Genomic DNA, 9,595 nt, shown 5'->3' with positions numbered 1-9,595 from the left:
ATTAAAATGAATTTCTTTAAAATGATTTTAATATCAAAAGTAAGCTGGTACAAAATTAAAATCTAGTTTTCTCTCTGTTTAAAAGATAAAGTTGCCTGACTATTGGTTTACTCTTGATATAGGAGATTGTGAGGAGTTTTCTTCTTTGAAAGTAATTGCCAGAAAACAAAATTCTGTGCTTCATGGCATCTTTGTCATCAGGTGTTTGATTACTTAAGAAAACTGTCTTAATATTAAAGGAGGTAACTTTTGCAAGCGACTGTGTAACCTATATTTGTAAAGTCATTAATTGTCATTTTGGTTAAATAGATAACTAAATATTGTTTGACAGTGATCCTATTCAACCAAGTGTTTTAAAAAAATCAACCTATTTTTGATACTTCCGACAAACTTCCCAAAATCAAATTCTCACTAAACTAATTAGATTCATTTACTATGTTAAATGGCCTGAGATACATTGCCAAATAAGAAGTAGTACTAAACCTTCTGCATGTTATATTTGTGTAGGTATATAACTGTTCCAGATATTATATGGAATTCCTAGAAATCTGATAGGAATTCCTAGAAATCTGACAGGTCCTGGTATAAAGTTATCGCTTGTATTTATTCTCTTACCTTCTGAAGTTGTTGTCATCAAAATTGAGGCTCACACTAAAAGGACTGGCCTGAATCAGGGAAATGCCCCTGCTGATTTCCTGCAAACTTTCAGGCAGCGGCAGCAGGATCTATAGAAAATTGTGGCACATGTGGATAAAGTCCATTCTGCTTCTATGAAAAAAAGAAAGAACTTTTGTTGCCAGACTTTCGCCATCCTAATATCCTTAAAACATGGTAACAGTCTGCTCCTCAATCAGAGAAATTAACATGGGTTAATAATTATTATAAAAATCAATAGATACTCAAAACTACAAGAGACCCAAGATGGTTACTCAGTTCTTCTCAGCTCCTTAGTAAATTCTGTTTTTACCTTCCTCCTCTGGACCCTTTGAACAACTGTAGCTGGACTTCACTCAGTTGCCACTCTGTATGGGTTGTCAGTATGTTCTGGCTTTTGCATGTATGTTTCTGGATGAGTTGGAGCTTCTTCTGTTTGCCATGCCACCTCTGTGGCTAAAATACTGATAGAGAAAATTAATCAACTTAGGGGACCTCTTCTGCTCCACATAGTGATAGGCTACCTCATTTTACTGGACAAATTATCCAGCAGGTATGTGCTATCTTGCCAATATTATATTTTCATTACACGTACCATCCACAATCCTCTGGGTTAATAAAAAGTATAAACAGAATTATAAAGACTCAGTTAGCCAAATTCTGGGAAGTCTCCAAAATTCCTTGGTCAAAAAACCTTACCTACAGTTCTTTTGAATCTGATATCCACTCCCTTTGGAAAACATAAGCTTTCCCGTTTTGAAATCATAACAGGAAGACCTATGCATCTTTCGCTGGTGGCCTTAGACTCTCCAATTATAAAAGGGGAAATCCTTACTTATTGCCAAGATCTTATTAGAGCTATTAATAAAAATCACTCTTTAGTGAAACACTATTTTTACAGTAACAAGGAGAGTGACCTTCAGCCCCACGGAATTCAATCTGCAGGTTTTCTGAACTGAAAAAGACATCTCCACAAAAATTCTTGACAACCCCATTGTTAAGATCTCTTCCAAGTACTACCTGTGGATCTCTGTGAAGCCAAAATCCAAGGAATTGACTCCCGGACCTGCACATCCTACTTAAAAAAGGCTAATCCACCCGAATGGTCTGGCACTTGCATCTCCTGTCTCAAACTCAGCCTCGCTAGGAAGAGAAGCTGCTGACATCTTGAAGTCGCCTACTTGCACCCAAGAGTCCAGACCAGGCCTGTATATTCTGAAAGATTCAAAACCACCCTAATCTATATTTCCTCTATGTTCTTTCTAGTCATAACTCTTAACACTAAAGATGGGCAATCAGGCTACAGAAATCTAAAGCCCAAACACCATCACAAAATTTTTAGAATGTGTTTCATCAGGCTATGACTATTACAAAAACAAGGCCCTGTGAGATCCAACCTCAATTTAGGAGAGATATTAAAATGTTTCGGGGCATAAGGCTCATGGATTAAAACCACCTTTCAGATGGTATTTGCTGTCCTTCTTTTAATTTTTCTCAGTGTTATTTTATCTAAACTTTATACTCGATTGTTCTTCCCAATTATGTAAGTCTAGGAACTGAACCCCAGCCAACATTATGCTTGCTCAACAGATTGGATTAGTCACCTATGCCTTTCCAGAAAAAGATACTCTTTAAAAGAAAACTGAACATCCCCAATGAGAACTCACTGATGGTCCTCTCTCTCTCTCTCTCTCTCTCTCTCTCTCTCTCTCTCTCTCTCTCTCTCTTTCACACCATCTTGTTGTCCATAATTGACCTGAGACATCTTTTCTCTCTGATGTTACCTTTACCTCTCCCTCCTCCATGGGATGTGAGCCTTCCTAGCAACATGCAATAACGCCCTGAATGTAAGAGTCATTTTAAACATACTTAAATTCACAACAGACATGCATGAGCAACGATTTCTACAAAGTAACTTGCTGAGAGGGGGGAATGATAAGGAAAAATTGTGAAAAGTCCTAAATTAAGTGACATAAGGGCAGGAAAATAAGAGAGACAAGGGCAGGTCATCGGTCAATAGCCATGGGCCATAGTTAACCAAAAACTCCGCATTCCTGATTGAAGTTATATCAGCAATCATCTGGAAGTCCCCAGGACTAACCCAGCCCCCTTGCATGTGACCAGTGTCTGACCTTAGTCAACAACCAATCCACCTGGTCAAACCACCTCTCCCAGGACTTGCCCCACTTCTTGTTAGCCCACCTTACTTATCTGTAGCCAGTTGGAATTTAAAGAAAACTTTCTTTCCCAGAAACCCCTCAGAAATGTGCCTCATTTATTGAGTCTGGTAGACAAGCCATGTCTGTGAACTGTCCTTGCTGCAGGTGAAGCAGAAACTTCCTCTCCCAGAACTAAGTCCTTTTCCAGCTACATCTGTAAAGGCTCAATAAGCCCTTTATTTCAGAGATCTCTCTGTCTCTAGAGTACTTGATTTGTCATGATCAACCTCGAAGCTTCAAATATGCGTATTTTACAAAACCTTTTCCTTCTCCCTTCTAAAAAAATGTACTTAGTGTAAGAGGGAACATTAGACCCTGCCACACACACACACACACAGTCACTCCACTGGCTGCGTTCATGTTGCCAACTTTCCTCCTAGGGCCCTGCCCCCTCCTCCCCACACCATCTCCCCCCATCCCTGCTTCATCCATTCAGTAAGTATATATTGAGAGCTTATGTTTCTGATATATACCAGTGAAAGGCAGAAAGAATTTGCTTGGGAGCCATTAGTCGCAGAGACCCCTATGGCAAGGCAGAGTCCCTGTACCCAAAGGTGCATGGTACACGGCTGGCTCCAGCCACGGGCAGCCCCCCAAATGGAGGCACCATTCTAGGCACTGGGAACTGAGTCCTGGGTTTATCCTCCCATGATACGTGCATTCCAGTGTAAAGAGGTAGACAAAAGAAGAAAACGCATAGAAATACATATTTTCAGATACTGGTAAGTGCTCTGGGAAAGAGGGAACACTTAGGGTTGGGTAATCAAGGCAAGTCTCTCTGAAAAGGTGGTCTGACACCGCAATTTCGAGAAGGAAAATTTCTCAAATCAAGTGAATTTCTGGGGGAGCAGAATAGGGAGAAATAGGAAGTGCAGAGACCCTGACCTAGAACATACTTACATTCTTGAGGAATGCAAAGAAGATGCGTGTGGCTGGACTATAGTAAACTAGAAGGAAAACACTCAAATATTAGGTGAAAGGAGTGGGTTCTGTGTGTGTGTGCACATGCGTGTGTGTACTAGAATTTATCTCTGCACTGTTTGACAGTAAGTTGCATACATCATGCCCCCTGACCCCTTAATACTTCACTGTGTATTTCCTAAAAACAAGAATATTGTCCTACACAACCACAATACAGTCATCAATTTGGGGAACTTTAACACTGATACATTTATCTAATCTACAGTCTTTATTTCAATGTAAGCATTACTCCATTAATGCTCTTAATAGCCTTCTTTTCCTGATAGAGGGTCCAGTCCATAATCACAGACAGCATTTAATTTAATCTTTAGTCTCCCTTAATCTAGATCAATTCCTCAGCCTTTTCTTGTCTGTTAAGATACTGGTATTTTAAAAGAACACAGATTAGTAGTTTTATAGAATTGTCTTCTATTTGGGTTTTTCTGATGTCTTTGTAGTTACATTTGGGTTACACACCTTTGGCTAGAATGCTACATATACGATTAATTCAGAGTGTTGCTGGGGAGGAAGAAATTTCCTCTACCCCTGGAGGTTCTCTACCGCACCCAGTTTCCATTTGAATGTAGCTCTCTGTGGGGACAGCTCTCCTGGAGCAGGGCCTCTATCCGAACGGTTTTTCTGAAGTTGTGGGTGATGGGGAGGTCTAAGTTTGTTTCTTGGTCTTTTAGGCCTTGATTGTTCTCAGTTCTGAAATAATATGGACATCAAAATGGCACATTTTGGGGCAGCCTTGAATTCCCCCTTCTTGCAGGCTGTTGTTTAAGTGAAAACTGCAATGCAAACTACATTCGCTTAGTTTAGTGAATGGGGAGCAGAAACCAGGTGGGAAATGGCAATGTTTGGGAAGCCGTGTCCCCTAGGAAGCAAAGGACTCTGAGCACAGCATGGCTATACAGCTTAGCAGGATTTGAGCAGAGGTCAGGGAACAAAATGTCCATGTTTAAGTATAAATTTAGACTGCTGTAAAACTAATGGTTAAATGTTAAAATGGTTAAGTGTTAAAAAAAAAAGAACTAATGGTTATTTGAGGGGTTATTTGAGCAATTACAACCAAGAGTATCTGAGGCAAAGAAGAGGGCAGCAGAGGTGAACTGACGCCTCTGTGCCTCCCTCCTGGGGAAGGCCATAGAGAAGCAGGCTGCTGCTGGGCCACACCTTCTGTTTTTAAGGTTCTTCATTCTTCAGTTGCTTGGGCTAAGCACCTTGGAGTCATCCTCAGCGCCTCACATCCCATTTCTCCAGCGCAATCCTATTAATCGTATCTTCAAGTGCACCCAGAGCCCAGCCACATCTCACCATCTCTATGCACATCATCATTGCATTACCTCAAGGGCCTGCTAACTGGTCTCCCTGCTTCCCCCCTTGCCCTTACCATCTATGATCAACAATGCAACAGCAAGAGAAGTCCTTCTAAACCCTCCAATGGCTCCCCATCTTACTCAGAAAAAATACACAGCCCTTACAATGAATGACCTGCCAGGCCCTACATGATCTGCCCTGCACCCTACCTGTATTAGGGTTCTCCAGAGAAACAGAACCACTATGTGATAGATTTTATAAGCATAGTCTATTTTATTATAGCTAGTTATGTATTTCTAATTGTATATATTATATATATTTTATATATATAAAGAGATTTATAATAAAGAATTGGCTCATGTGATCATGGAGGGTGAGAAGGCCCACAATCTCCTGTCCAAAAGCTGGAGACGAAGGAGAGCCAGGGGTGTTAAGTTCCAGTTTGAGCGAAAACTCACGTTCCAGCTCAAATCCAGGCAAAGATCCCAAATTCTCTCTTATCCTACTTTATGTTCTATTCAGGCCTCTGCCAGATTGAATAAGGCCCACCCACACTGGGGCAGGCACCCTGGTTTACTTGTCTACTAATTCAGATATTAATCTCATCCAGAAACACCTTCACAGACACACCCCAAATAATGTTTAACCAAATGTCTGGATATCCAGGCCCAGCAACATTGGTGCATGAAATTAACGACACACCATCCCAAGTCATTTTTCTTCTGCCCACTTAAGGGGCACTCACTGCATCAGGCAGAGCACTAAGGGCTTTACAATTATTCATCCTCATAAAAAGCCTGTGAGGTAGATATTATCATTACCCTCATTTTGCAGATGAGAACCTAGAGGTGTTGCTGGGACAAATAACTTGCTCAAGTCGTCCAACTTGTGAGCAGTGGAACTGGGACCCGAACCCAGGCAGCTTGGCTATAAAGCCCATGCCTGCAGTCACTCTTGCTACTTCCTTCTCCCTTCCTCAGTCACCCCCAGCCACACTAGCTTCCTTACTGGCAATATACCAGGTACTCTCCACCTCAGGACCTTTGCACATGCTCTTCTAGCTGACTTGAAAACTCCCCTAGCTATCTGCTTGATTTTGCCCTCACTTCTTCAGGTCTTTGTTCAAACGTCACCCCCCTACCTAAGTGGGACACCTTGACACACCTTGTCCTCCTATCACACACCACCTGACCTATTATATATTTATTGGCATATTTATTTATTGCCAGTCTATTTACATGTTGAAATGTAACCTCTCAGAAAGCAAGGATTTTTGTCTGTTTTGCTTGTTGCTCTGGTATAGAACCCCAGAGCCTACCTAGGAACATACAGGCATTAAATGAACATGTACCAGATGAATTTAAGACTAAACCAGACCTTAGGGAGATGAGCTCCTGCTGTGTACTTTAGAAGCAAAAATGAGAGAAAGCAATTCCCTGGTGGATAAATATCTGTGTTACTGATTATGTGCTGTGTTCTCAGAGGAGGCAGAGGAAACATCGTCACTAGTGTGGGTAGGGAGTGGGTCTCCCCTGAAGGCTGGAACATGTCTAAAGTGAAACATCTGGCAGGAGCCCCACCCTGGATGAGCAGTGCTGAATGGGAGGTGGTCTTTGTGCAGATGGCAATGAGGAGGGAACTCCCATCTCTCTCTGTCTCATTCACTTGGGGTGCACAGCACTCAGAGGAGTCTCGGTTGCACACAAGACACCCTCTGCAGACATGAGGCAGGAAGGATGCTCTCACCACCCTATAAAAGTCTGAGTGGGACAGAGCCCCACTGCCTTCTTGGTATTGCATACAACTGTGTTCTGATGCCTTATTCCGATTATTGTTTGGTCTGCCTCCACTTTGCCTATAGGAAAGGAATGGTACCTGTTCTATCCCACTACCTGCTCCACCATTCTCATAATCTATTTCCCAGAGAAAATAAAAGCCTTCTGACATGAGCTCCCACCACTCTTCACCTCCAGCCTACACAAGTACATACACCTATACCCTTCCCTCTTTTTATAATGGAAGATAGGTCCATCCCACCCATGTTCCAACTCATACCTGTTTTTAATTTCTCAGAAATACCACTCACTCAGCCAACTTGCTCCTGGATCTTGGACATCTTCCTTCTTCCTAGCTCCTTCCTTTCTAATTAAAACTTGCCTCCATCTCTGTCACGTTAAAAAACAAACAGAAAACACCCCCTTGACCCCTCCTCCTCACTTACTGGCTCCGTGTTTCTCCCCTCCTTTTAGCAACCAAGCTGTGTTGTCTCCACTTCTTTACCACCCACAGACTCCTTGGATCTCTCCTTCTGCTTTCTGCACCTCCCAACCTGCCTTGTAACTGTAAATGTCAGAGGCATTCTTGATGCTACAGAAAATGCACCCTTCCTGGTCTCTTTCTCCCTGAATTCTTGGCAGCATTTGACACTGTCCATCTCTCCTCGGAACATACTCTCCCCTTGACTTCCTGGCTCAGTGGCTCCCTGGATTCCCCCTCCCGACATCACAATTTTTCCTTATTCTCCCTAGTGCAATGTCCCCTGCTACCTGTTCCCTTGAATATTGATGTCCCTCACTGTCCTGACTAGGCTCTTTTTTTTCCTAAGCTACATGCTCTACCTGGGCAATTTCATCACTATTAAGGTGCCCACGTCCAGCCAACGATGCTGATGACTTTCACATCTTTCTCCAACCCACATCTCTCCCCTGAGACACCGTGGCCTTAAGCCTAATTCTCAGCCTCAGCTTTCAAGGCTAAAATCTTGGTTTGCCAGCATTCTCAGAGTGGCTGTTTCTTTCAGGGGAAACTAAGTTATCTTTGTCACATAGTAAAGATACCAAAGATATTAGGGGCTGTGGTCATTGAATCGATATTATTAGTGGTATTGCTAGCATATTCATTATGAATATTTAAATCAAATGCCCATTTTTTTAATGAGCAAGTGATTTTTAAAACAATAAATTAAAGCCCATTCTGAAAGGGTGAAGCCCAAAAGGAAAATGGCTCATCATGCCTGAGGACAATAATAACCCGCAATGGAACAGCAAGGTTCCATTACTTAGGCCTTTTGCAGGCGGAGATAGTATAAAACAATCCATCCTCAGTGTATAGTATGTTTCTGAGCTTGAACCCAAAGGAAGAATAAATGTAAAAATCAAAGTCAACCAGGTATAATCCAAAGTAACTGAACCTTCTTTGCTCTTCACTTCTTAATTAAGGTCAGTCTCACCTCTAACCTTCCCTGTGAGCCACTGACCAAGAAGGCATGCTGGGTTAATGAACATTTTCTGCAAAGATGGAGCAGACAGTTGTCTCATGAGTAGAAGGGAAAATTTCCCTTTGAAGTCTTCCCATAGCTTCTGGTCTTGCTTTCTTTCCCTTGTAAATGTTTAGTAGACAATTTACCATGTATGCAACTTTGGCTGAGGGAGCTCTGCTTTGTCCTGCTTCACACATAAATATTACAACCTCCTTTACTTCCCTCTCAGGCTAGGTAAACTCTGCTTCTGAATGTTCCTCCCATCAAGTCCCATATTTTGAGTGGGCGCTTCTGCTGCAGATATCAGCCCCCACATCCCACCCCCGATCTCTTAAATCAATCTCTCTCCCTGGGTATGATTTCCAGGGAAACACCAACTAGCGCCTGCAGCGATGCCTCTGAGGAACTGTGAAGTCCCCTAGTGTCTCCTCTCCCACTCTCTTCAGCTCTTGGTGACTTGGGAGTTCCGGGTCACACTTCCTGCCCTACTGCCCTAGCTGCGTAGAGAAGACTTAAGAGCAACATGACTCTGGCCCTACAGTACCTGTCTTTGAACCCTACCCTCACGTCACTAGCTCTCAGGTAGATTACCTGCTCTGTCTATGCCCCAGTGTCCTGGTCTGCAACATCAGGGAAATCATAGCACCTTCCTCCAAGGCTACCATCAAGGTTAAATGAGATAAACCAAATTAGAGTGTTTCTGATATGTAATGGCCCCTATCCAACCCTCAATGAGTGCAAGTTATTACCCCTCTCCTACGAAGTTCTGCTTCATCACATTTTATTCCTAAAACCATTGCATAAATAATACATACAATATCTTTAGTCTATAGAACATACACATTCATCATTATTCAATCATAATACCTAATAAATTGCAAAAGGAAGTATCTCACAGCATATCAAAGTCTTCAGATAAAGGAAACACCTAATAATCTGTACTTTAAAAGGATGCATCAATGCAATGCTTTTAAAGCAAATGGGTTCAACTCTTGGTAGCAAAAACTTGACCGTGAGAGTGGAGATAGCCGAGCTCTTAACGGCGTCCGCTGTGTTTTTAAGTGCCTGAGCAATTTTAACCCTCCCAATGGCAAGAGAAGGTAACGTTAATACCCCAAAGTTGCAGGTGTAGGAGCAGAGGCCTGCAGAGGTTAGGAAATTTGCAAAAGAGACACTAAGCATT

The sequence above is a fragment of the Manis pentadactyla genome, chromosome 14 (genome assembly GCF_030020395.1).
Source record: "Manis pentadactyla isolate mManPen7 chromosome 14, mManPen7.hap1, whole genome shotgun sequence".
NCBI classification, from domain to species: domain Eukaryota; kingdom Metazoa; phylum Chordata; class Mammalia; order Pholidota; family Manidae; genus Manis; species Manis pentadactyla.
Note: the sequence above shows the minus strand (reverse complement) of the source record.